Source organism: Simochromis diagramma, unplaced genomic scaffold, assembly GCF_900408965.1.
Source record: "Simochromis diagramma unplaced genomic scaffold, fSimDia1.1 OVJJ01000618.1, whole genome shotgun sequence".
NCBI classification, from domain to species: Eukaryota; Metazoa; Chordata; class Actinopteri; order Cichliformes; family Cichlidae; genus Simochromis; species Simochromis diagramma.
In genome coordinates this window covers 8265333-8280671 of record NW_024387423.1, presented here as the reverse complement: position 1 = coordinate 8280671, position 15339 = coordinate 8265333, and positions in this window count along the sequence as shown.

Below are 15339 nucleotides of genomic sequence, written 5' to 3'. Positions count from 1 at the left end.
AGTTGTGACTAGGAGTATGTAATCAGACCTGAATTTGGGGCATTTTAGGTCTGGGGTAGTTTGGGTTAGAGCAGAGGTTATTAGCCTAGGTAGAGCATCTTAAGCTAGAGATGGGATTTATTTATGGTGGAAAGGGGGAGGCTCAGGTTCTGGCTTTGAGCTATTAGAGCAAATATGGGTAGTTTTAGAGTTCAAGGACAGGACCTCAAAGGGGAGAATTGTTTCTGAGGTCTGGATGATTAGATTTGGTTTGACCCTGACCTCGTTGGATATAATTATAAAGTAAAAGTGAAAAAAAAAAAGAAAAGAAATACAAAGGTAAATAACCAGCAAGTTCACTAATTGTATTTGATTTATAGTGGGCTCTGACTTCATTACAGACAGCTCTTCCTGGAGAAGGAAGCAGTTTTATTGGCATCCTTTCCAGCTTTTTTTTCCCAGCTGGATTTAAGCCAGTAAACTGTCCTACCTACCTTGCAGGACAGTCTGGTAGGGAATGCTGGACCTGAGCAGGAGAAAGGATCCAAGACTCCCACTTCTGCAGCTGAAGTCAGAAATTATCACATCATTAATCTCACTCATTTTACACAGCTAATCATGGCTCTGACAAGGGCATGGCACTGCAGTTGGAAGCCCATTGTATTGAGATAGACATTTTCCAGCAGTGCTGAAGCAGGCGTTTCAAAGGATTAGACAAACCTTGTGGTGGGGTAGTATGTCTCTCATACTCCTGCTACTCCCACCACACTAACTCAACAGATTTCTTTTTTTCAGAATGCATCTGAGTGGGTAGCTGTGGGCATGTCTAACAGTGAATTTGATTGATAACCTCATTCTCTGTGAGAAATTATAAGTTCTTCTTCTTCCAGTTTTTATAAAAACTTTTCTGATGTCCCAAGTTTTTCCAACGCTAACTACTTCAATAGAAGGTTAACCACAACATTGTTTGCAACCACTTAGCACAAAGGAAGTGAAACAGCATCAGCTTTTTCGCAGCAGCCTGGATAAACATGTCCTCCTAATTTATAGACAATGAAGTTAACAGTCTCTCTCACATGGCTCATATTTCTACTCTGTTCTGGAAGGAGATACAGGTGAAACCTCATTATATTCTACGGTGTTCCTGGTTCAATTCAGCTAATTATACAGCAGGACAGAGAAACTCTTCCATCCATCTATGCTCATGGTGGTTGAAGCCTAGCCTATGGGCAAAAGACAGAGTACACAGAGTTTGGGCAGGTCACCAGTCCGTTTGAGGGCTCAGATTCACACCTATGGCCAATTTAGAATGAACAATAACACCAATCAAACCAACAGGTCCCAGCCAGCATATTAGAACAGAGGAGCTTCTTCCTGCAGGGCAACATCATTAAAGCACCACCATCCTGTCTGACACAAGACTTGTATATTCAGAGCAGTATCCTTACTGAGCGGCTGAACTGTGAGAGATGTTTTTCATTGACACTTACTTGCAAACAGCACACCATAAAAGCTCTTGAATGCAGCATGGCTCCTCATGAAATAGTAAAAACACTGATACAGTAAATTGGAAGGAATTACTCAAGCGACTCTCTACACAGGAGTAAAAGGAATATAAATCTATATAGAACTGATTAATTCCCACTTCGCTTTTAAAAACGCTCCCTGCAGTAAAATGTTCTGTTTTGCTGTCCTATCTAATCATCTCCACCAAATATCAGAAACAAACGTGGATGTAAGTCTAATTTTAGGGAATGATTTTGATTCTAATGGTGTTCAGAGAGTAAGCAGTTGACTGACATAATTTTGTGCTTGAAAGTGTTTTTCTTCCGAGTTTAAGAAAATGCAAATTTCCACCAGATGAGGACACATTTGGAAACTGATAAAAGATTACCTTATGATAGGGTCTGCTGTAGATGGAGGAAAAGTTTAGCATATCTGATAAAGATCTCCTTCATCACCAAGGACTCAAGGTGCTTTTTAAGGTCAACAAAATTATACAAGAACAAGAAATATATTTATAGTGTAGTGCAAACAAGAAAAAAAATCTCTCTCTCTCTCTCTCTCTCTATATATATATATATATATATATGTTTGTAATTCTTTTTTATATCCTTATTAAAAATCCATCCATCTTCATCCGCTTTATCCGGGGCCGGGTCGCGGGGGCAGCAGCCTAAGCAGAGAAGCCCAGACCTCCCTCTCCCCAGCCACCTCCTCCAGCTTATCCGGGGGAACACCAAGGCGTTCCCAGGCCAGCCGAGAGATATAATCTCTCCAGCGTGTCCTGGGTCTGCCCCGGGGCCTCCTCCCAGATTTAGAAGACCCTTATGAAGAAAACATCGAGGGAACGGTTTACCCTGCCCGGGATAGGGTTACTGGGCCCCGCCCTGGAGCCAGGCCCGGGGAGGGTGCCCGAGGGCGAGCGTCTGGTGGCCGGGCAGTCCATGGGGCCCGGCCGGGCACAGCCCGAAAAGGGGACATGGGCCCATTCTCGCGCAGGCCCACCACCCGCAGGAGGCGCCATAGGGGTCGGGTGCATTGTGTGCCGGGCGGCGGCCAGGAGCGGAGGCCCTGGCGGAGTGATCCCCAGCTGCCAAGACTTATTAAAAATATAAATAAGAAATGTTGAAGAGAAATGACAGATCAAGTTCCATGTGTACAAAACTGTGTGCCACAGAGGGCAAAATTTATCTGTGGCTGGAAGCAGGAGAGGGTACAAAGCACCAACAGTTTTAAAAGTGTTCGTCAGGTAGTCTACCATAAAAAAATAAATAAACACAGATTAATGAGAACTACTGTGAAGAGGTAGCATTTAAAAACTTAAAAAACAAAAAAACAAAAACTAGGAGTGGTAATTTTGTGGATTTTCTGGAAATGGATAGATTGTAAGAATGCTTGGAAGTTTCTGGGAATGTTCTCAGGGGGCTGTGGCTTCACAGATGCTGTTTGCCAACAGGAGCTGCTCACAGAGATCACGGTCGTTTTACTTGGTCAGCACTGGAATGTGTTTATGACAGATTTATACATTTTTCAGCACAGATTTTCTGTCAGAGGATCTCTCAAGCAGAGCCATCTGCTTAAGAGACTTTGGTCAAAACAAAGTTTCCAGAAAATGTTTATCTGTACCCCCAGATTGAAGAAATGAAATGTAATAAGGGGTGTTGGCAGAAGAAAATTGGTAATTATATTTTTCTCAAAGGCAGAATTAACCACAGAACTTAAGAACATAGTCTCTGACTACAGAACTGTGCAAAACTCTTGAGCCACCCCTCATTTCTTTGTTGTTTGCTTCCAAAGCGCTCTTTTAAAGTGATTCCATTTTCACTTCAGTCCTTGTTTATGACCATTTTCAGGATTTTATCTACCCTGTCGATCATTCGAGCATAAAAAACACCTAACTCAAGGGATGAGCCAGTGTTTTATCTCTACTTAACAGACAACTTAGCACTGAAACCCTTTTAAATTCTTATGGAGTGAATCCACATTTGAAACAGATTTGAGATGGCACGTATCATAGGTAGTAAAGTGAGTACATGGAGGGAACAAACAGCTTGAATTTCAGTTTTGTGAGTGCTCAGCACTTTAAAAGCATCTGTATAGTTGTAAAGCAAATAGAGCCACTGTTGGAGCTTTTTATGTTTACTCACCACATACTGAGAGTAGCTGGCTTGTGACTGTGACACAGCACATTTGGCGATCTTTGCTGCTAATTATCACAGAGGTTACATAACTTATCGTGGCCTGTGGAATTCTCCATCTCCAGCTGGTAAATTACTGCAACAATAACTTTTATCAAAACATCGTCCCCCACATCCTATTAGCAATAATGTAGTACATCTTGGTATCCCAGTGTAATCACAGATAAGATTTTCACACGTTAAGGCAAGAATGAACGCAGGATTTTAGCACTAGAAATAAAGGTCTGCATTCTCACCTCTATTTGTGTTTAAGTTAACATACAAACTCAAAATTTACATTTTATATGTGATTTTAAATAAGCAAGGGTGTGTGTGTCTATAACTTAAACACAAAATAAAAAATGGAAAAATATGCAGATATACTCAGAATCAACAAATTGCAGGTTGCCAAGTAAGTAGCTTCTTTTGGGAATTTCTTTTTTTATGTTGTCGGTCACAAAATAATGGGTAAATTACAAATGTAATGCCCTGTCATATGGATCATAACCTATTTAAACATATTGATGCAAGCATATGTTTATTTTTTAAATGCAGCCAAATTAAATTTGACATGGCTTTTAGGGAAACCTCTGAGTTCAGTATTAGAAGCTTTTGCCTTCGGGAACCTTTTAAACGTCACTGTGACTTCTGCCCCACATTCAAGGCTTTGTCTTCTGCTAGTCTTCTTTCTTTCCCCTCTCCTCACACTCTCCTTTCACCTCCTCCCTTCCATTCAGTCTCTTGCCTCTCCTAAACTTTTGCTCTTTCTTCTGTTTTTTCTTCTACTTTCATTGCCTCTCCTCCACCCCCACCATCTCCTCTAGGTCTGTTAGTAAGTAATGTTCCTGGGGGGGCTGCACAATTTGGAGAAAGCCTTACCCCCTGCACTGACATCTGTTGCCTCCTACCAGTGAATTGCGCACACACACTCTTCTCTGGGCCTATGTGACCCCCCACAATCAAACTGTGTTACCCCTCTCATATTTTCACTTCTCCCACAATCCTCCACCTCCCTGTTTGCCCCTCTCTTTCTCTCTATTTTTCCCCAACACTCACTCATTCTGTCCTTTCTTACCCAGCACGCTCTCCCCCTATTTCTTTCTGTCTTGTATTTATCCCCCACTTCTCTCTTAATCTCTCCCATCAGGTCTAGCAAGGAACAGGGTAACCTCCAAGACTTTCCAAATGCAGATATTACTCAAGACACTTCACCTTTGCCCATGCAGAGTCTTTCTCTTAGGTCTTATTCATGAGTATTTGTGGGATCCAGTGTACAAGGAAACATTTGCCTGTTTGTACTCTGAAAGTGTATGAATGCTTTGTTTTTTAAAAAAAATGATTCATGTATTCAAGTATTAACCCTTGCCCATAGCTTACTCATCCTTGGTAAAGGAACATTACTCATAAGGCCCGTGACACACTGGGAACCTGGATGACAACTCCACCTCTTTTGATAACAGCTAGATATGCACCAGACTCTATAATTGAGAAAACAGATAGGGTGGTGGACGGATTTACTCATAATATGCCTTTTCCCCAAGTGACATGTCATAGTAAGAGAACTTTAGTCTATATACAATTAATATCCAATTGTTATGGATTGATCAGAGATCTTAATCTCCACAGCATATTTCAAGAAAAACAATGTCTTATGTGGAAAGTAGACATGCTTTTGTCAAAAAAAGAAAGAAAGAGAAAAGAAAAATAGATAAATCTGTTAAAACAATTTAAACATTTTTCATGTTGTTATTTATTTAAGAACTGTTTGATTTAAGAATGTGCAATAAATAAATGAAAATGAGAATGATAACAACAAGCATCAAATCGGGCTATAGACTATAACAATGGCTTTAAAACATTGCTTTTTACATTTTTGTTAACTGCCATCTTATAAAAAGAGCGCACAATTAGATCAGCAGATTAAGAAGCTTCATCCCACTAAAAATTCTTTGAACTGTATCTGTTGGCCTCATTCAAATTTAATTAAATTCAGTTTCATATAGTGCTAAATCACAACAACAGTCGCTGCAAGGCACTTCATATTGTAAGGTAAAGACACTGCAATAATAGAGAAGTAACCCCAACTATCAATCCACCATTTCTGAGAAAGCACTTGGCAACAGTGAGAAGGAAAAACTCCCTTTTAACAGGACGAAAGCTCCAGTAGAACCAGGCTCAGGAAGAGACAACCATCTGCCCTGACTCGTTGTGGGTGATCAAATGGTCATTCTCTGTCATTCTGTAATCAAAAACAGAGTTATGGAAAATTATGAAGTACAAGAGCCTCACACATCTGTCCCTGACATTTTGAACACTTTGGACATCAGTGCCCCTCATGAGTACATTTATTGCCTGAACCTCTGAGAGCCCAGTCATATTTATATGCATGCATCCAGATGAAGGAAATTGTCTGTAACTGTCTTTGTAAGATATTTCAAAAATCTGCCGATATCCAAGATATTGTTGCCTTTCAGCCACCATCTTCAATGTAGACTCAAATGCGGCTCCAAAGCACAGAGCCTCCAGAACTCACCGTGGTACCTCTCAACGGACCTCCTCCGTACAAATACTAAAGATGGTTTGAACCAAAAATCTCCATCACTCCATCAGACACTTGCTGCTGATTTTTTTATTTATTTTTTTGGCATACTTCAGTCGTTTCTCACTGTTGGCCTTCCTTAACAATGGCTTCTTGACAACCACTGTTGAGGCCATTTCTGATGAGGCTTCAGTGAACAGTAGATGGATCAGGTGAGGGACAAGATGCATATCCCAGGTCCTGTGTTAAGTCTTAGAATTTATTTTCCTATTTTTTAAGGCCATGAGTTACAAATCCTGTTATCTTCAAGGACATACTGCACATCATGCTGAGATATGCCAAGGTATTGGCTAAGTTTTTGTTGCTACAAAAATACAATTTTATGCCTAACAAACTGTTATGTTTGGCATTTTTTGCAGATTCAATTGAAGAAATTGGATGAAATTATGTTTTTCCAATATTCTGCTAGTAACAAAGTGCTTAATGATACAATTTTAAATGGGTTCTTTGCTTATTTGTGTAAACCACAGTGCTTGTTCATAGCATGAGTTATTTGCCTCTTCTCATTTGGAACCCCCCCCCCCACACACACACACACACACATACACAAACACACACACACACACACACACACACACACACACACACACACACACACACACACACACACACAAAAGAACCAAAAGATTTCTCCAAAAATGAAACTACTGGACTTAAAAAAAAGTAAAAAAGCAGCCAATGTCCAAAGAGAAACACTGAAAGACATTCTAAAATCCTCATATTATTATTATTATTATTATTATTATTATTATTATTTAACTTATAAGAAAATCTGGCTCTTTGAAAACAAAACTTGATTAAATTAGGGGTGGCTGAATACTTTTGCACTATAGTACTATATATATTTTAACCTCCTAAGACCCGAACTCTTCCACGACATGCATTTTTAATTTCTCTTTGATACTTGGGCATATTGGGGCCAGATGAATGTAAAAACAAAGAATTACCAGATTTTTTTTTTACCTTATTTTTGTTTTTAAGAAAAATAAGAGCCACATATGAGGATATTCGTTTAAAATTTTGATAGAACAGTAGCAGTGTAATGTCCTCGTAAGTGAATATCAGGCCCATGTAGAGCAAAATTGAGTATTTTGGTCTAAATAACCCAAAATGTGATGTCCACATATGTGGACGATGGGTTAAATAGGCCTTCTTCCATCCCTTCCTCAGTATTTATGTAAAGAGGAATGAAACTTCCCATTTGTAACTGTCTAAACAGGGTAAACTGCAGAAAAGACTCCACCTTGGTACCACATCTAAAACATCTGAAACACTTTTCTGACTTCGAGTCCAAACCTGCTGTGAAAATGTGGGTTTGGACATTTCTGTGGCGTAGGATATAGTCTATGTGTATTAGTAGTGACAGACAGACTGACCAGAGCTCTTCCTCTATTGTTGTGTTTAAATTTTAATCCTATTTCTTCTAGAGTTGTGCAATATGGCTCCAGGCCTTCTTTTAGCAATAAAAAAATACATTTACAAATAAATTTATATGTGTTTCCCTCCTGAAGCAATTTCTCCACAGCAGTGAGCACAGGTGAGGTCATTCTGGACTTGATTACTATTTCTTATCTCTAACAGGATTAGCATGTCTACTCTACTCAGATATTCTTGTTTCAGTGCCATGTTACGAGCTTCCTGGTCATCATTCCCATGCTTGGTTTTATCTCCAGAGGACAAAATATGCCTTTTAGCTGGATTTGGATGTTTATTTCTGGATCTTGGGTCCATACCACAGCTTATTAAGATGAAAATGTTAGAGAGCAGTTACTATCTCCCTAATTTTATTACATCACTTGACCCCTTCATTTCCTTTTACAGTCAACCCTACGGTAATAACTCCATAAACATAACCACATGTTTATATTAAGATCAGTGCTGGGCAAGTTACTTTGAAAAAGTATAGTTACTAGTTACTTCTTCGTAAAAGTAACTGAATTAGTAACTGACTTACAAGATTCTAAAAGTAATTCATTACTTGAAAAGTAACTATTGCGTTACTTTAAAAGAAAAAGTTTAGGGTCCAGGGTATAATTGGCCATTTTTAACTACTTTTAATGTTTCCTCTACATTTCACCTTTAAAAACTATTTACTTTGCCTTGTTTGGTATCATTGTTTTCAGCACAACCTTACGTGTCTGAATTTGCAGTTATGTTTTCATTTTGACGTACTGTATTAACACAATCAGACAAAATCAGACAGAAAACATAAAATCCAACTAGAAAAAGTAATATTTTTTACTGTAACACCCACAAACATGTTTAATGAATCATTTTCCATAACTTTAAAGGCAAATATAAATTGTCAATTTTAAAATCCTATGCACAAGTTTTGCAAACAACAAAGTTATTTGCAGCCATTTACCTCCCCCCCCCCCCTTTATATCCATTTCAAACTATTTACATAACAATCAGGTGTTGTGCATTCAATAAGATGCCACACAAATTATTTGTGCCACTCCAAAAAAAATAATTTCTGTCCACTGTAAAGGAGAACATCACAGCCTGATACCTGCAGGTCTGACAGCAGGTGTATCACTGCTCCTGGTTTTTACCTGGAGACAGCAATCGCCTCATTCTTCTGACACACAACACAAAACTATCCACAACACTACACACTAACTACACAAGACAACACATTAACTACACACTCCAAACATGCTAAATGTCACAAATCTCTCACATCTCCAAACTCGCTCTCTCTCTTTTTCTTCTGTCTTTCTCTCTCGCTGTCACTCCTAAAACTTCCCCCTCTTCCTAAACAACCAAATGTCATGTTGCCATATCATTTTTGATTGGTCAACATGGTGCATTTTTCCACCAACACGAAAGGGCAGTTTTTTGTATTGTTGTTTTAATTTTTTGGCCATCCGCGCAGCTGCTTAAAGCTGTAGCGCCCAGATTACAGCTACTTCCGTGTAGCTGATATAAGATGCGTTAGCTGCGACAGCTTCAACTGGCTGTTTGTTGAAAAATAGTAACGCGACCGCATTTTCTTGTTAGTAACGGTAACGGCGTTGTAACGATAGAAATAGTAATTAGTTAGATTACTCATTACTGAAAAAAGTAACGCCGTTAGTAACACCGTTACTTGTAACGGCGTTATTTCCATCACTGATTAAGACGGCGACTCTATATATTTCAAATTAAATCCTTTGTAACTGCTTTGTGGTGATGATGATAAGGGGGAATCACTAAATTCACTGAACTATATCCTGAGAGCTACGTGAATGTTTGAAGAAGATTTTACAGGTCTGTGTTTATGATGTCTTTAGGATTTCGCATTTTGCCCATTACCGGGAACTTACAGGAAACAGCGCTGGTACATTTTTGTGTATAAAGAGATATTGGGTAGACTTCCAGCTGAGCTCTTTTTCTTTCTCTGTCTGAGCTGTGATAGTTACCAGCTACAATTTGTTAGTTTTTTCTTGAATTCCCAGGTTTTGACTGATCTGGCAAACATAGTATTTTCTAATGACTCAAGCTGGACATGCAAAACTTTATGGAAAGATCCAAACTTAAACATGCACGAGTGGCAAAGAAAGCATGTGGCTGTTTTTCTTGAAATGCCACTGTAGTTTCTGTTGAGGTTTGTGTTTATGCTGCAATTTGCATCGGATTTGTTGCAGATCGATGTATTGTGAATTTTCCTGGTCGCTACCTTGGTTAGGTGTCTGCTGTAAAAGAAATGTTAAGCTCAGTGGATAAAACAAAGCTTAAAAAACAGCAGTCAAACCATTTCACTCAAAACCACAAATGTTAAACTTGTAGCACTAGAGGAAAAGTCATATATGAGGGCACTGCAGCACCTGTCACTCAAAGAGAAGGTTGTAAGATGCCACCTTTGCACAATCAGTGACACCCCTGGTCATGTTTTCTGCTGTCTCTTGTTTCAGCTGTTGGCAAATGTACTATCCTGATCAAGAGTAAACTCATGCTCTTGTGGTATTTCACCCTTAGTTTCAGCCTTCAACACTTTTTAACACTTTTGAATGATGGCTGACTAAGTCTCATGGGAGAAAGACAGAAAAAAAGGGAGAGGCATATACCTCCTATCCATCACGATCAAATCCATGCCTGAGCCTCAGCCAAGAACAAATCAAAACATGCCTCCCTTAAGAATCTGCGCATGGTTTGGATGAAAACTAGAAATCGTACATCTAGTGCCAGAGTCATGGCTAGAGGAACTTGTGAAACCATAAGATACAAGTAAAGTTTCTCCATCTGCCTTATTGTAGCACTGATCAGAAAACAGACAAAGGGTGAGGTTTAAAATATCCAAGAAAAAACAAGAAGACATTTCTCATTTCAGCTACACACGTACAGCTTGTTCAACACAGAGTTTAGACTTTTGTGATGTATTTAGGGGCTTTTTTTCTGTATCTGATCAGCAGCAGTAATGTGACGTCTTGCGTTCAGGGCTGCTACAGTTACTGTCTCGAAAAAATATCTATTCACATATGATTCAATTGCTAAGTATAATAAGTAGTCAAAGATATCCCTAATTTTGATGGTAATGAAGTTTAAACACAAGAGTGATATGTATCTTACAGCATAAGCTTGTTAGCAAGAATAAATTAAAGCCTGTCTGAAAACAAATTAGTGCAGTGCTGCATGAATTCTGTTCATGAACATTCCCACAACTACTTGTGCAAATATGGGCAGTCTGCAGTGTTTTGAGACATAGCTTTCACCAAATGTACAAATACTGCATATACCTGATCCAATCCAATTTTATTTATAAAGCACTTTAAAATACCAAGCACAGGATGTGCTGTACAGAAAATAAGTTAAAAACAATAGAATAACAGAAAACAGCAAAAATAAATAGATAAAACACATAATACATAAAAATTAAAACAGCCCTATATAAAAAAAAAACAAGATAAAACAGCAAAGAATCAACTAAAAACAGCTAAAATAAAACTAAAAACCAAAACTAAAAACCAACATCTCACGTGGTGTCAAAGTCAGGGTAAAGAGGTGGGTTTTCAAGAGTGATTTAAAAACAGGTAGGTAACTGGCCTGTCTAATCTCTAAAGGAAGCTGATGATAGCTTGGGTCTTACTGTAGACCTCAAAGCTTTGCTTCACTCACTAAAATGTGCTGCAGAGTCTTAGTCAAGCGCAGTGAATTCAAGGTACACATTTCCATGATTAACCTCTCTGCAACAGCTCCTCTATCAAAAAATAATAATAATAAAATAAAATAAAAATTGCTCAATATGTATGCCAGAATAATTACACACTGCATCTGCTTCATTGGAACAGTGCATACATCATACCATTCCTCTTTCAAGAAGCTCCAAAGAAGTGGAAATGACCAGACAAAGCTGCACTGTTAGCCAAAAAATACTGAAAACAAACCCCAAACCCACGCGTAAACACTGAATTGTGTAAATAGTAAATTTTAAGAGAGGCATTCACACATGTTGATGCTGCTTTGTTAATGCACAAAGCCATGCTTCAGTGAAATTCAGCAGAATGCCTCTTATGTCGAAATATCGACGAATACTAATCTAATCATTGTGTCAAGGTCCAAGTACACGTGGGACTCAAACACAGGGCTCAGAGTCAGAGAAAAGTGCATTTATTTACAATGATGCCATTTCCCATCTACACATTCACTCCAGAGCAAAAGACAGCTCAGTCCTCAGTGACAGCGAGTCCTCCAAGCGAAACCTGAGCACAGGGAAAAACAGCTTAATACCCTCTTCACAAGTTAGTGGCAGCATAAAGGCAAGGAGCTGGGCAGCAGTGACCATGCAACAAAGGAAGCAGAACCGCTTCCTTATGAAGCGGCTCTAATGAGGTCATCAGCGGTAGGTGTGGGATCATCAACAGGTGTGTAGAAACAAGAAAGGGGGGCGGGGGGGCGGGGATCAGGGCCACGTCCCGTCAATGCAACAAAACCGGCACACCTGTAAACACAAACAGAGACACACAAACATACTTTTAAATGTGGGAGGAGAGCCCAACAGAACCTTATTTTTTAACCTCTTCTCTTCCATATGTTGCATATGTTTCTGGAGCAAGTGCCAACTTTGAGCGAGGGAATTACATTGAGATTTCTTAATGCCAAGACAAACAGCGGCGTGTACAGACACATGTCACGTCCTGTAGAGGGAAAATGTAAGTATTCGGTTATGATGTATATTCCCTCTCTACAGACCAAGTTTAAATAAATTCACTTCTTTGCAGCTACACAATGGAAACGGGCTGTATACCATTCTGTTTATATTAAATGCACATGAAGTGTGTTTCCAGTGAAATTAATTAACACCAGCATTAATAAGACTTTAATAGCTGAAGCTGTTACACTGAACAGAACTCGAGTGAATTTATTCTGAATCACTTCCGCTAATTCCTTGTCAGTAAGTCTGTAAGAAATGAGTCACTGACGAATGACCATTGTTCGGAATAAAAAAAGAAAATCAGTCATCATTAAATATTTCATCCATTTCTCAGCACTCATCCCAATAACGATGCCTTTATGTTCAAACATCCTGTTGTCATTACCCCTGGGAAAGTGCAGAAAGCAAATTTAAAGAAACACTTGCAGCTGTGGGGATGAAACAGCTGTATAACATACAGCTTTTTCTTCTTCTACTTCTTCTTTTTGAAGTGGCAACAAAAATAGGCTACAGCATAAAGCGTATTAAAAGGCAAAATGAAACCGACATTAAAGGGATATCTCAAGATTTATTTTGAGGTTAAACCCAGACGTATGGTTGAATAGAACTAGCTTGCAAGCTGTAATGTCTTTCCTCACCAGGAGGCAAAACTCATTTGGAAAACTGGTGATAAATGCAGTTCCTGTCAATGCAGATCATGTAAACATGTTAGGAAGGAGGATTTCAGACCATCCAACAAGTGCTTTGCTTTGAGCATAAATGTGTCTTTGTTACCACACTAATTACTGAGCAGGTCAGTAGTTTCTCAGTCTTTGATAAATGTGCGGCAAAGACATGAAAAGATTAGCACTATTAGAGATATGAATATTATTATCTGTCTGCCTAGGATTTATCTTAACAAGGATATTCCACAATGTCAGTAGATAATTGTCAACACTTAGCCACCCACTTGGCTTTCCCACAATCCTGGCAGATCAGGATTGCCTCTCCTGATTCGGTTTCTTGGCAAAATCAGAGTATAATTCACCACAATCTGTAGCTCACTGGAGTTTTATGACTAGTTGAGTGCAACCGCAATCATAGATCTATGTTTTCAGACCAATCTTGCCTTTATATTCCTTGGACGTGCTGACAGTCTCTCTCCTGACCAAGTTATAAAAGGACTCAAGAACAGCTAGAACTCCGCTGATGATAATAATGCACAAAGCATTTGCTGGTAGTCTGCATCCAAACCAAAGCTACATAAAATGGTTAAGCTAATGGATCATTATGCCTCAAAGCAAATATACCAGTGCTTCAGTTTGGTGAGAGCTGACATGTGCTGTGACACTCAAGTCTTATAATGCGCTTCAGCAGTATTTTATATCCAGCAGGAAAGAAACGCTTATTTTTCATCTGCTCATATGTGTCCTTGGGTTTTGCATATATGTCACACTTTTACACACTTTTTGTACACTGTCAAACAAATTCTAATGATACACAAAGATAACCCGTGTAAACACATAATGCAGTTTTTTAATGGCAGTCTGATTTATTAAGAGAAAAAAGCTATCCCTGTGTGAAAGAGTAATTGCCCCCTAAATATAATAATTTGTTGTTCCACCACTGGCAGCAAGAACTGCAATCAAGCGCTTGTGATAACTGGGAATGAGTCATTTATATTGTTGTGGTTCAATCAATCAATCAATCAATCTTTATTTATAAAGCACTTTTCATACAAAAAATGTAGCACAAAGTGCTTTACATAGTTAAAAGCAGCTCACCCCACCCTCCAACTCACTCCCCACACTCTCATTAACATAAATGATGTGAATACACACATATCCCCCCCCCCCCCCCCCCCCCACACACACACACACACGCACGCACACTTAAAGAGTAAAAATTGGGCTGGGTTCACATGAGCCAAGTGAGAAAACACTATAACAGGGAGCCGTCTGCACCGGGAGCCGGTCACAGACCGCAGCCTCCAGGCTGGGCACACAGCAGGAGGGAGGCAAAGGAGCCCCCCAGCCAGGCTGAGAGGACCCCCAGAGACCCAGCAGCCACGGTCGATCACAGCCCCAGTGCAGAGAGCCCCCTCTGAGGAAACACTGGAGATATGACACAATAGGCTATATACAGGGTAAAATGATAAAATAAATAAGAACAGGATACAATATAAATATAAATATAAATATAAATATAAATAGAGTAAGAAGATTAAAAAATGAATAAGAATAAAATCAATAAATATTAGGTAAAGCCTAAATTAATAATAGAATAACAGGATAGAATAAATAAGCATAAAATAAATAAACGCTAAGTAAAAGCTAAATTAAAAAGGTGGGTCTTGAGCCTGCTCTTAAAAACATGTACGTTCTCTGCGGCCCTGAGCTCCTCCGGCAGGCTGTTCCACAGACGAGGACCGTACCACTGAAAAGCTGCCTCTCCGTGAGTATGTGTCCTGACTTTAGGGACAATCAATAGGCCAGCACCAGAGGACCTCAGGGTCTGCGAGGGTTCATATGGTAAAAGCAGATCTGAGAGATAAGAAGGCCCGAGACCATTAAGACATTTAAAAACCAATAAAAGAACTTTAAAATCGATCCTGAAACACACGGGGAGCCAATGCAGCGATTCTAAAACCGGTGTAATGTGGGCCCGCCCTCTGGTCTTTGTCAGCACACGAGCTGCCGAGTTTTGCAAAAGTTGTAAAGTTGAAATATTCTTCTTAGGAAGACCAGAGAGCAGGGCATTACAGTAATCAATACGACTGGTAATAAAAGCATGCATCAGCATCTCCGTGTTGGCCCGAGAGAGAATAGGGCGGACTCTGGCTATATTTTTTAGATGATAAAATCCAATTTTGGTTACATGTTTAATATGTGGGATAAAACCAAGCTCAGAGTCAAAAATAACACCCAGGTTTTTCACTTGTAGCGAAGGACATAGTGAAAATGCCTCTA